Raw genomic sequence first — 13,976 nt, 5'->3', positions numbered from 1 at the left:
CTCTCCCCATCATGTTCCCTGAAGTGATGAAACATGTTAATTATATATAAGCATTCCAGTAGCAAATACATATCTTGTACCTTTGTTGTCGTGTTTATTCAGGTTAACAAATGACTTGCCTTTACATGTGATTCTGATGGGAACCACATGTGGGACAGGATACGCTCACCTTTTCGCGAACACCTTGTATCATCACCATTTGATAGTGATTCAAAAACACATGCTCATGATATATAGCAAAATATTTATGTGATGTGGTCTATCCATTTGACAGGTTTCTAAAGAGTGGTCAGTAAATGTATTGTACCACCATCATCACAGTGTATGTTTATGACTTCAGTGTTGACCTGACATCAGGAACGACCATCAACACCAGCAGCTCCCTGTCCTGGAAGACATGGAGATTACTACACGAGTGTCTGTCAGATACCATTGATCTTACAACGAGTTGTTTCAAAACGTATCTAACGAGCGAAAGCGAGTTAGATACGCTTTGTAACAACGAGTTGTAAGATCAATGGTATCTGACAGGCACGAGTGCAGTAATCTGTTTCTTACACACCCTAAAGAAAGTTTTTAAAATGATTTCTGTAAGGGATCAGGCAAACATTTTGATGTGTGTAAATATGTTTACATGAATTCGAATTATTTTAAAGATAATTGAACAAAACTTGTCCGAAAAGTTTGGTCGACAGGGGAAATGATTTCCTTTTGAGTTTCTTTTGTTTGTTTGTTTAATTTTTAACGCTGCACTCAGCAATATTCCAGCTATATGACGACGGTCTGTAAATAATCGAGTCTGGACCAGACAATCCCGTTAGTCGCCTCTTACGACAAGCAAAGTCAGCTATTACGGCTTTCTGGCATCATTGAGTTCGGTAGGTATAAAGTAGAATATACTTAAGTTTTTTACTGATACTGATTTGCCGTTGCCTACAAATTGAACAACTTTAATGGTAAAGAGTTGATTCTCCACATGACAATAAATGTTTGTTGGCCTTTTATTTGTTATGTTTCTCAATACACTGAAAGTGAAAAAAACCTACAGAACCGATGAAGTGTCATTCTTCATTGCAGACAAATACATTGAGTGGGCAATATGGTGCAGGTAAGTGATTCGATGGAGGGGTAATCGGGTCTCTCATTTTAAGTGAGGGACCGATAATTATCTTCCACTGGTATTGTTTGTTTGCTTGTTTGTTGTTTAACGCCGCATACAGCAATATGCCGTCAGTTGCCGCTTTGGATAAGCATGGGACCTTCACGGAGGTATTCGGAGACTGATAATTTCATTGAAGGTTCTGTTATTGTTAGGTTTGAATTAAGCGCTGTAACCACTTTCGAGTCGCGGTTGGTTGCCTGGTGGTTCAAACCTGGGTAAAACGCTGTAATCTGTGAAGTCAAATTCGCCTTTATATGTCCTGAATAATGCCGTAAGCCCAACTCAACTCAACTATTTTACTCCTTAATAATCAGGCTTGCTTCACATCAATTAGAAAGAAAAATTACAGATTCCATTGGCATGAAAAGCAAAACAGCGGTGAAAATTATATGAGTACATCGATGAAAATCTGTAATGACAGCAGGTGTTCGCGAAAAGGGTTAGCATGCACCCGCCATTCACTTACACAAAATAGTATTTGCTAGTATATTTATTCTCAAGAAGTGAACGGGATTGGGGGACACGTTCTTCCAACTTAGATTGCCCTTCCCCTGGTATTTATACATTTCAGAATGTAGAAACACTGGAGAAGAGACATAACATAGTGATATAACGAGAGAGTGGGTGAGTGAGTTGGGTTTAACGCTGCTTTTAACAGTATTCCAGTTATATCGCGGAGTGTAAGTTTAATGTGGGAGGGAAGCCCGAAGTGATGCACCTACAATCATAGGTTTCTGGCGTGCCCAAGGGACGCAACTCTGCACAGCGAATCGCGACTTAGACGACTGGACCACCCGTCTCCCCAAACTGCGAACAATGTATGGTACTGTACTACCACTATTTATCTTCAGAGGTTCAGGTCAATTTGTAAAAAATGAAAGCAAATGCCATCTGAAGTTTACTGAGAAAACAATAGGTGAAACATCTATGTAATTTTTTTGGCTAAGACATTTAGGCAAGAAGTAGGCATCGTCATGGGCACCAATTGCGCTCCCCGTCTTATTTTTGCAAATGAATCAGAATTGCTCTTCCGATTGGCAAAGTCAAAACAGGCTTCGGGTTATCGAGGATCTGATATTGTTCAATAATGATAAAAGAGCCAATTTCCTTCCACTGATTTACCCACCTGAACAAGAAATAAAGGAGACCAGTGAGACCGCCTCATCTGTTTCATATTTAGATCTATGCATAAAGATTCAGAGTGACAAAACACTCTCCATAAGACTGTGTGACAAGAGGGATGATTTTCCAAAAAGTCAACTTTCCCTCTGTGTCGAGCAATATTTCAGCAGCTCAAGCCCTTGGTGTTTACATTTCACAATGTTTTAGGTACAATCGAGCATGCTCTTTCTACTTGGATTTTAAAGAGCGTCAGGCGACTCTTGTTCAGAAGTTGCTTGACAACATTCAAGGCCACAGTGAAGCTTTCAAAATGTGGTAGACCACATGTTCCCATGCTTTTTCAGGTGAACAGTTGACTTGCCTTTGCATGTGTTTGTGACGGGTGCCATCGGTGGGGCAGGAAGCGCTTATTATTATTATCATTATTATTATTATTAGTAGTAGTAGTAGTATTAGTATCATTATTATTATTAGTAGTAGTAGTATTGGTATTATTTACTGGTTAAAATAAAAAGTGCAGCAAAGAAGGTTTGGGTGATCCTGGCACAGTCAGGCTGGTTAGGCCCTTGCCCCCTCGCTGAATGATGCTGATCCAAAGACGAACGTCCGCTGTAATGAATAATGGTTATGGAATTTAGATAAGGGTGTCAGGCTGAAGACGTTCAGTAGTTTTGAAATAATTCCATTAAATCTTTCTGAAGTTATTTCACAGTTAGAAAAACTTAATCTTTTATTTGAATAGATTCATGGCCGTTCTGAGTGTCACATCCACCTCAATAGGATTATTAAAAATAATATGACATTCTTCTAGGAAATGTATCTCTCTTTATTGTTAGATGGCAGTTGATCGGGTGGTCAGGCTCGCTTACCTGGTAGATGGATGTCATCGATCCCAATTGCGTGGAGCGATGCTCATGATGATAATCACTGGATTGTCAGGTCCAGATTCGATTATTTACAGACCGCCGTCATATAACTGCAATATTGCTGAGTGCAGCGCTAAACAACAAACCAATCTACATGCAGCCAAGACAGCGAATGGGACTTCTCCCAGGAAAGACTGCCTAGTGGAACCTACCGAGAACTTTTCGGAGAATGTGACGACTCACCAACACTGCAGCCTTTTGCACTATCAAGATTGTCAGAAGGGCTGTATTCCTGGTAGCAAACCCGGGTACTCTCTTAATGTCAGTCAGCAGATTGGGAGGTACCAAACCTAAGGCACCAAGAACAATGGGGAGTCGGACAACTTGGTACTTGGGATGCAAGCGTGACATTTCGAAAGAGAAGTCTGCATATTTGCCATGTTTTTCCTGAATCTTGTCAATCACATTACTGTCAAAAGGGACAGAAAATTCAATAATATAAATGCTTTCATTGGATTTATCAAAAAGGATAAGTGTTGGCCTGGATATGACTGAGGCTGTAAATGGGACTTTTCCAAAGGATTTTGTATTTTTAATTTTCCATGACGTCCTCTGCATATTCTGGGTCGTACCATGGATGGACCTCTGTGTCGAAACCACAAGCTTTGCAAAGACGGTAATAAATTGATCGAGCCACTCCATCATGTCGCTAAAGATACTGTGTTTGTGCCAAAGGAATCTGCAGGGTTGCTGACCTTCTCAACACACTGCACATAAACTCGATGCAGTGGTCTTTCAGATAGCCTCTCCTTGAAAAACTGAGTCGAGGCCGATTTGATATGCCACTTCGTTTGATTGACACTAATTTCTGTACCGTCCAGCAGTACAGAGCCATCAACGAAATAAACATTGACATTGAGATTATGTCCCAGGTCCCTGGCTCGTTTTAGAAAACTGTGGAATGCCTTGTTTTCATCATGAGTCCTGACATGCTTCACAAGAGGATAATCAGACAAATAAATGTGTGCAAAAGTACAAAAATACAATTCTATCTATCAAGGGCTCCAACGTTAATCAAACCACATCCTCCCATAATGATTGGTAAATATAAGCGATTGAGGGAAGAGTGAGTGTGGTGGGATCTATTGTCTGACATGATTCTTCGTGTGAGGGTTTCAATACCCTGAATTTCTTGTTTCGCCCAATCAACAACACCAAAAGAATATGAAAGGACGGGTACAGCATTATTAGGGCTCCAAGCCGAAAGGCTGTAGAGCCCTATTGTAATCATTCGATTTATTATTATTACTATTTATTATTCCGCCGATTTTTGTACCTGTTTTCAAATCCTGTCTCCTCTGAATCCACTGCACGAAATGATTTCAAACTTTCTGAGAATTGTCTCCATACATATCACATCAAATTCTGTTAGCCGATTTTGAATATCTTTTATATCAACGGACCTATTGGATTTTGATTTTGATGAATTTTTTCACCGAAATTTTACTTTAAAGATTGTATCTTGTAGGGTTTTCCACAGAAACTATTGAAAGTTTACATGAAGTTAGTGTGCCATATGTACCTCATCTTTTGTTCTTGGTTGCATGCTTAACGTCACAGCGCTTAGTGGTAATATTTGATTAATATTTGGGACACCCCTTGAACACGCCAATTTCGTAGAGGCGATGTCCGGTGACTATGTTTTGACGGAGTTGGTACAAGCAAACCCTTTGAGGATTCGAATATGTTCAAGGTCGGAAATGGGTTAAGAACAGACTTGGACACCACCCCTCCATACGACAATTTCGTGTTGGCGATACCCTGCAAGTGGTGCCTACATTTGAGGGATTTGGTACAAGGAAACCCTTTGAGGATTCGAACATGGACGTTTGTCCACAGTGTATCGTCGAGCCCGCCATCGCTGCTTTGCAGCTATATTTATTATTATCATTATTTTCTTTTTAACTAAACCGAGAATTGTCTCCATACATATCACATCAAATTCTGTTAGCCGATTTTGAATATCTTTTATATTGACGGACCTATTGGATTTTGATTTTGATGATTTTTTTCACCGAAATTTTACTTTAAAGATTGTAACTTGTAGGGTTCTCCACAGAAACTATTGAAAGTTTACATGAAGTTAGTGTGCCATATGTACCTCATCTTTTGTTCTTGGTTGCATGCTTAACGTCACAGCGCTTAGTGGTAATATTTGATTAATATTTGGGACACCCCTTGAACACGCCAATTTCGTAGAGGCGATGTCCGGTGACTATGTTTTGACGGAGTTGGTGCAAGCAAACCCTTTGAGGATTCGAACATGTTCAAGGTCGGAAATGGGTTAAGAACAGACTTGGACACCACCCCTGCATACGACAATTTCGTGTTGGCGATACCCTGCAAGTGGTGCCTACATTTGAGGGATTTGGTACAAGGAAACCCTTTGAGGATTCGAACATGGACGTTTGTGCACAGTGTATCTTCGAGCCCGCCATCGCTGCTTTGCAGCTATATTTATTATTATCATTATTATCTTTTTAACTGAACCGAGTTATGTTGGACAAAATGGTGAGATCTTTCAAATTATTATGCGTTGCAGACTGTGCTTTACAGCTACAAAAGCAAATAAATAATCTATTCGCATGGAAGTGAAAACTATTGTGTTTCGACGAGGCAAAGTTACTGATTAGCTACGAAAATGGCATAATGGATACCTATCATCCAAGATGCCTCTAAAATATTTGAAAGTGTTATCGTTCCGATCTTGTGTTACGCATCTGAAATGTTGAGGACATCATACAACCAATTAAATAAAATGTCCAAATATCCTTCTGCAAAAGATGTCGTCGTCTCCCTTAAGTAACACCAATAATATGGTACTAGGGGTGTGTGGCTGCAGGCAGTCTGTATCACAAGAACAGTGTAACATTGGCGCACATGTTTTAACCTTGACTCTCACAGATCACCTCGTCAAGCAACATTACATAAATATATATCTCTCAAAGTTCAGATTAATAAATTTCGTCTATATTTGGAGCTTGGAAGACACAGTTTCTTTCATCTGTCATAATGAACGAATCTGCGATTTCTGGTTCTCCAAAACGGCAAATATTTAAGATGAATGCAATCTTTCAATTATTTGTGAACAATACACCGCAATATGCCACTCTGATTTAATTCACAAAGCTAATGCAAACAGATGATATTCTTCTCCTTCATAATATGACTGTACATGTGTTCTTAGCAAAAGTCTACAAATTAAGAAATACCTGAATACCCACTTTTCATACTTCGTTATATACCTTACGCCAGAGTGCTAATTCTACAATGCTAGTTTAATGTATTATGAGCCGATTGTCTACCACTCATATAAACTGCCGTTATTATCTCACAGATGTCATGGAGTGTTGATAAATAAAAAAATACAAGGTAATGAATCACAAATCGATAACGTTTGTAATCCCCATTGCAGACGGACACGACGTTTTAATGCGTTATATCAAGTACGGTTGTTCACAAAAATAACTTAATCAATCAGTGCCCAAGCGTTTTAATCCGCCCAGATCAACTTAATCTCATGCTTACTTTGCAAAACAGATGGTGTGCAACATGTGTGAAAGGCGTGTCTTTTCCGATACAAAGTAGAAGTACGGTTGCTTCACGCAAATAACTTAATACCCCAGTGTTCAATCGTTTTAACTGTGATAATCCGCCCAGATCAACTTAATCTCATGCTTTAATTGCAAAACAGATGATGTGCAACATGTGTGAAAGGCGTGTCTTTTCCGATACAAAGTATTATCGCTCGTTATACTTGATAATGCAAGATGGGTTTTTTTCAATTAAGAACAGGTTACAACAGCTTGCAAATTAAACTGGTTTAATACTACCTTCCAAACAAAGCTGACATAGCTAACTGTTATAAAGATATGTATGGTCGAACAAGCAAGTGTTGGAGACAGTAGAATCTCAGACCTTAAAAGACTGCCCTTTCAGTTTTGAGATATCGTGTGATTCGAGATTCAAACACGCAACCAATATTTAAAAAATAATAATTCAGTTTTCTCCTATGGCCTTTTTACAGCACATAACGACTGGACCCCGTGTGCAACGTTGTGATTTCCACATTGCAAAGCACAGAATAACCGAAAAAACAGTCCGTACAGAACTAAATTGTGAAATCAGTCAAGATTACACATACAGACAATGTCTTCAGTGGCAGACAATCGGCTCATAATACATTAAAATAGCATTGTAGAATTAGCACTCTGGCGTAAGGTATATAACGAAGTATGAAAAATAGGTATTCAGGTATTTCTTAATTTGTAGACTTTTGCTAAGAACACATGTACAGTCATATTACGAAGGAGAAGAATATCATCTGTTTGCATTAGCTTTGTGAATTAAATCAGAGTGGCATATTGCGGTGTATTGTTCACAAATAATTGAAAGATTGCATTCATCTTAAATATTTGCCGTTTTGGAGAACCAGAAATCGCAGATTCGTTCATTATGACAGATGAAAGAAACTGTGTCTTCCAAGCTCCACATATAGACGAAATTTATTAATCTGAACTTTGAGAGATATATATTTATGTAATGTTGCTTGACGAGGTGATCTGTGAGAGTATAGGTTAAAACATGTGCGTCAATGTTACACTGTTCTTGTGATACAGACTGCCTGCAGCCACACAACTCTAGTACCATATTATTGGTGTTATTTTAGGGAGACGACGACATCTTTTGCAGAAGGATATTTGGACATTTTATTTAATTGGTTGTATGATGTCCTCAACATTTCAGATGCGTAACACAAGATCGGAGCGATAACACTTTCAAATATTTTAGAGGCATCTTGGATGATAGGTATCCATTATTCAGTTGATCAGTCTGATGGATTTGTTTGCGTGAGCTATGGGACTGTTGAATGTTTTGCTCCACGGCACATAGGAGTGAAAACCGTTCTTAAATATTTATTAAAATCAATCGACTTAAATTCTTTCTCCTTTGAAATACCATTTTCGTAGCTAATCAGTAACTTTGTCTCGCCGAAACACAGAAAATTTCACTTCCATTCGAATAGATTCACAGAAATTTTCAAGATTGTTTATTTGCTTTTGAAAAGGAAAAGCACAGTCCGTCGCAGACGATACGTCGTCGGCGCAATGATGTGAAAGATCTCACTATTAATAGATATGCCTTGGCCACCATTTTGTCGAACATAACTATAAAAGATAATAATAACAACAATAATAATAATGATAATGAACATATGGCAAATAAGCAGACCTCGCTTTTGAAATGTCATGCTTGCATCAAAGGTACCAAGTTGTCCGACTCCGCATTATTCTTGGTGCCTTAGGTTTGGTACCTCCCGGACCGCCTCCGTGGTCTAGTGGTAGAGCGTCCGCCCGGAGAGCAGAAGGTTCGGGATTCGATCCTCGGCCGCGTCATACCAAAAGACGTTAAAAGATTGTACTTGTTGTAACCCTGTCTGGCGCTCGGCAATAACGGGCTAAAACTAGGACTGGTCGGCTCAGAGTCAGTATACTGTATCTGAGTGGGGTATTCATGTTAAACTGTTCTCGGTGGGTTCGACTAGGCAGTCCCTCCTGGGAGAAGTCTCATTCGCTGTCTAGGCTGTGTGTAGAGGGGGAGGGGGCAAGGGCCCTAAGCTGATGATGAGCCTAACCAGCTTGCCTGTGCCAGGATCCCCCAAACCCTCTTTGCTGCATTTTATAGTTTAATATTATAATAATAATAATTATAATAATGATAATTTCCTTCCCCATCGGTGGCACCCGCCATAAACACATAAACACTGAAAAAGCATGGGAACATTTGGTACAAGTCAAAATAGGGAATTGCACGGGACATTGTTTTTGTCACTGATGCGTCAAATTTGGAAATGTCCTCCATATGTCTACCATGAAACTTTTTGAAAGTTTTACTGAGACCTTCAATGTTGTAACCTTGATCAAACACCTTCTGAGTAAAGAGCTGTATATCACTATTTGAAATCTTGGTAGGAAGTATCTTAGAAGGTGTGAAATGTAAACACCAAAGGCTGGAGCTGCAAAATAATATTGCTCGACATGCAGGGAAAGTTGACAAATAGGAAAGTGGAAGTCATCCATCTTATCATACAGTCTTGTGGAGAGTGTCTCGTCACTCTGAATTTTTATGCATAGATCTAAATATGAAACAGATGAGGCGGTCTCACTGGCCTCCTTTATTTCAAGTTCAGGTGGGTAAATCAGTGGAAGGGAATTGGCTATTTGATTGTTATTGAACAATATCAGATCATCAATATACCTGAAGGTTAAGTTAAACTTCTAGGCCAAGTCCACTTGTTTTGACTTTTCCAATTCGAACAGAAATTCCGATTTATATGTATAAAGTAACAGATAAGCAAGAAGGGGAGCACAATTGTGCCCATGGGGACGGCAGCATTTTCACATATTGTTTTCTCAGTAAACATGTCATTTGCTTCCATTTTTAAAAAATTGTCCTACACCTCTGAATATTGTCATGGAAGTCCAATATTAGCAGTAATTGTCATCGGAGTACATTTAGTAAACCTTTTCCATCATAAGCGTCACCTATTTTTTTCGGTATATCACGATCTATCTCCAAATGTCCATTCGTAATTTTCACATCAAAGCAAATAATAGGATTATAATTTCATAGATAGTTACATGGAAATGAACTTCATCTATCTGAATGCAATTTGTGGTGCATGTTCACTGTTGATAATTATGTTTATCTATCACTGAACGTTCGCGCGAGCAGCACTTGTCAGGCATGACCTGCTAACTACTGTGTGTCACTACGCTATTTACATCCATGAATAATATACCTACTGTCATCATTATGCACTATGATTGTACAGGTTGATGCATTCCATGTTACCTTGTGATAATATTTGCTCACTGTTTGGATTCATGATGTATTTTGAGTGATAAGAACGATGTTGTATACATTCTTGTATCGTGGCTACTTTTAGACAGTAAGTTGACATTTGATCTAGATAAACAGTGACCTAATACACTGGTTACTGAAGATTTCCCGATAACTTTCTTGCTCTTAAATGTTTCAAAGTATATTTCACTTTGGGTATTGATGATAATTACACTTGATGGCACTGAATTGATGAGAATACTTTACCGATTCTGCATCAGGGGACAGGGGGACCGCAATTTGATTAGTTAAGGAGCGTGACGTCACAGTAAACAACTGTCTGAGATTGCAATACAGGGGAATCTTCGCGCTAAAACTAGGTCATTGAGCTGACAGTGCGTGAGCTACCTATAACCATTTTTGTAGATATTCTCTACATTATCAGTAGTATACATATCAGTGAGTGTTAACATTCAAGGGAAAATAAAATTATTAATAATACACCGCATGTGTACGAAGGTCGCCAAACACCCTGTCTGTCGAAAGTACAAATCTACTGCGGTCAGCTAGCGAGACGGGGAGCACATGTAGACTTGTAGGACGGGTTCATTGTAAAGGGGAGTTTCATTATTAGCAGCGTTGTAGATGGTTTACGTCGCATACTGTTTAATACCCTATAACTCCTTTTCTATATTTCATAGTCAAAGTAGCGTTATTCACAACGAGGGAGTGTATTGTATAGGGAAATAAAATCTTCTTATTGACATTTATAAAATGTGAATGCTACTGACGACTGTAACAGTCAGTGAGCAGCCGTTATCCCCAGCGGACGTGTCTAACCAGAGCTCTCAACAATAACCATTCTTATCAATCATAAAGGGGAACACAGTGTGAACGTGTCATTCAGTCACAGAGAGAGGACGTGTTTAAAAGACACAAGCACAGATTTTCTGTCGACCTAGGGAATAGTTGAATATTAATATAAAAGAAAAGAAATAAACTCATTGTATCATTGTATAAATATATTATCTAATAACTTGACTCATCAAGAAAATAATATCAAGAGATAGTAAGCTATTTCATTACTTGTAGGATGGAGGATAAACAGAAATTTCTTGAGGAAGTGAAATCCGTCTCGGACTTGGAGACATGGGCTATGAGTCGCAACTGCACGAGTGATCCAGATGCTAATCTAAAAATAATTGAGTAACCAGCTAACCACGTCGGTATCAACAAAACGTCTTATGCTTGCTATCTGTGTAACAAAGTGTTTCCACAGAACCAACATCTTCTACGACATGTACGAACAGTACATGACAAACAGAGGTATGAGTGTAATCAATGTGGCAAGTCTTATTCACGCGTGGATAAATACAAAAACCACAGTTGTCAACCGAGCCTGAAGAGACCAAACCAGTTTGCGAGTTCTGAAACTACAAGTAAACGGCCTTGTTTACAGACACTCTCAACAAATGCCAATTATCATTCAGCCCGTTATGATACCTGTAACTTTTGCGGTCACGTGCGATGATTGCTACCTGGTAAATTGTTTTGTCAACAATGCAGTGAGAAGGGCCGCGAGTGTGTATGCTGCCGTCGGCCTTGAGAAGGGAGGTTCTACTCCCTGAGCGCAGAGAAGTGCGACTCATGTGTTCGCAAGCGAGAGAGATATGAAGCAAGACGCAGTCAAATAGGGGAACACTGACTCCGAGCGAGGCAGATAGTGTCGATATTCTACAATTTCTTGCAACTGAACAGTCAAACATTGTAACTTTTTGCATGACTTCTGTCGGAAAAGAAAGATATGAAATGGTTTTCAACATTGAAAGTAAAATATGTAATGAGAAAAATGAAAGCAATTTATCGGACCCCATTCTTCGAACAACCAATTTCTGGACCCACAATGTCAGTGAAATAGAATCTCTTTTAGGTAAAGCTTTTCAAAAATTGTATAAAGACTCCCAAGAGTTTCAGGCTGAAGGGAGTGGGTGGATCTTAGATCGCATTGTTCTTATAGAGGTAAACACAGCTGAATATATCCCCTTGTCAGGGAGCAGCTACTTTCCCCTCCCTAAATATCTCAAAGATAAAAAAGCTATTTTGAATATCCAAAACCAGGATAAGAAATGCTTTATTTGGTCCGTTCTTGCTGCTCTACATCCCATTGATTGAATGGGCAATGCCAGCAGAGTGGGCCATTATGAGCCTTGCGAAAATTAGCTTAATTATCTTGTCGTGCGAGGCAACTCATGATTGAATGGATCGCGTTGTTGGCGTGTCAACGTGCCCCGACGGCGTGAATAGTTGCTCTTAGTATCAGTGTTTGATCCGAAATCGATTTTTTCACAGACAGACGTCTTACAACTGGAATATTGCTGAGTGCAGCGTTAAACAGCACACACACACACACACACATTTCTTTCAAACTGGAGAGCTATAGCCATTTCAAAAGGGGCCCTGTACATATGTCGTTCAAACCAGCTTACCAGTTTCGAATATTTAGCAAAGAATTAATGTTAACCAGCTGTGCGTTTGGATATCAGATCTTGACAAGCAGTCAAATAAGGAGGAAAAAGGATTATTTATTAGGTTCTTGTTTATATATTTTCTCTTGAAATTCCAGTAAAAAATGTATATTTTGTATGTAATTGTGCAAAGTGTGACCAATTGTATAATATTTTGCATGTATATGTAACTTCAAACTAATTACTTTGCTTGTTGTTTGTGGACCCAGCCGGGTAATTCTATTATACAAATAACTGTAATGTATGATAGTTGCTGGATATAGCTTAAATGTTGCTGAAAGAGGCGTTCAAATCACCTCACTCACCTCACTCGCTGTCTTACTGATGCGAAATCACTCCTTAATGTATCTACTAAAGCTACACATATTAAATTTAGCAGTTCTATATAAGATATAGAAATAAACTCTGCATGTATAAAATACATTGAAACATAATTTAAACGTTTAAAAAGAAGACTGGATTGTCACTAAGAAATATATCAAAATTACATAGACTCTGGTGGATCGCAGGCTCTCCAAGCATTGTAGCTGAGTCACTTAACAAAGGCAGCACAAAGACCATTTCCATTACGCCAACAGGCACCGATGCTGCGGTTGATGCCAAAGTAGATGTTGTAGTTGCGGGAGCCGCCCTCGGAGTCCGACTGTCTTTTCAACTTGAAGGCAACAAAGAATAAATAGGACACATAGTATTGTATCTCATGTTGTATTATTTCCGAATATATGATAGCTACGCGATAAATCGGAAAGAACAATGAAAAACGATGTATGGTATATTTCACGATAAAACATTGTTCTACCATGACGTCATTTCTGGAGATTCGAACATGCACTCGCAACTTGATGACGTCGTATGTTGAACTACGTTATTTTTGAGAGGCGAATGTCTAGTGAGTTGTTCCCCTTAGATGTAGCTGGGTAACGCAGATAAACGCGATGGCCGAACGATCGTATCCAAAAGCGGGAGACATATGAAAATCGGTATTGGGAGAAACGATACAGGTAGTTGACGTGAGGATTGTGAGAATATGCGGGAAATACCCACATGTGCATAAAATGGACTAGTCTGACATTGTCGAGGCCGGATTCTATTGAAGGTGTCATCATTATTAAAATACGGGTAAATATTTTCAAAGCTTGTACGTTTGAGTAACTTCCTTAAAGATGCTGTCCAAAATATTGATATCTCATGTAAGAAATACACGACTCGTGGTCGTTGTTTATCGTACATTAAAACACTGCAGTGAGAATAAACCACCCGGGGCTGCGCCTCTCATAGTTTATTCTCCCTGCACTCGTCGTGTATTTCTTAAGCAAAGAAGCCACTGTGTGTATACAAACAGTAAGCGGCGAGGAGGGGAGACATTGGGCTCTGGGGAAATAGTTTGTGATTGGCTTA

This window comes from Haliotis rufescens, unplaced genomic scaffold (genome assembly GCF_023055435.1).
Source record: "Haliotis rufescens isolate VD_foot unplaced genomic scaffold, xgHalRufe1.0.p SCAF_3, whole genome shotgun sequence".
In the NCBI taxonomy this organism is placed as follows: domain Eukaryota; kingdom Metazoa; phylum Mollusca; class Gastropoda; order Lepetellida; family Haliotidae; genus Haliotis; species Haliotis rufescens.
This window is presented reverse-complemented; position numbering follows the sequence as displayed.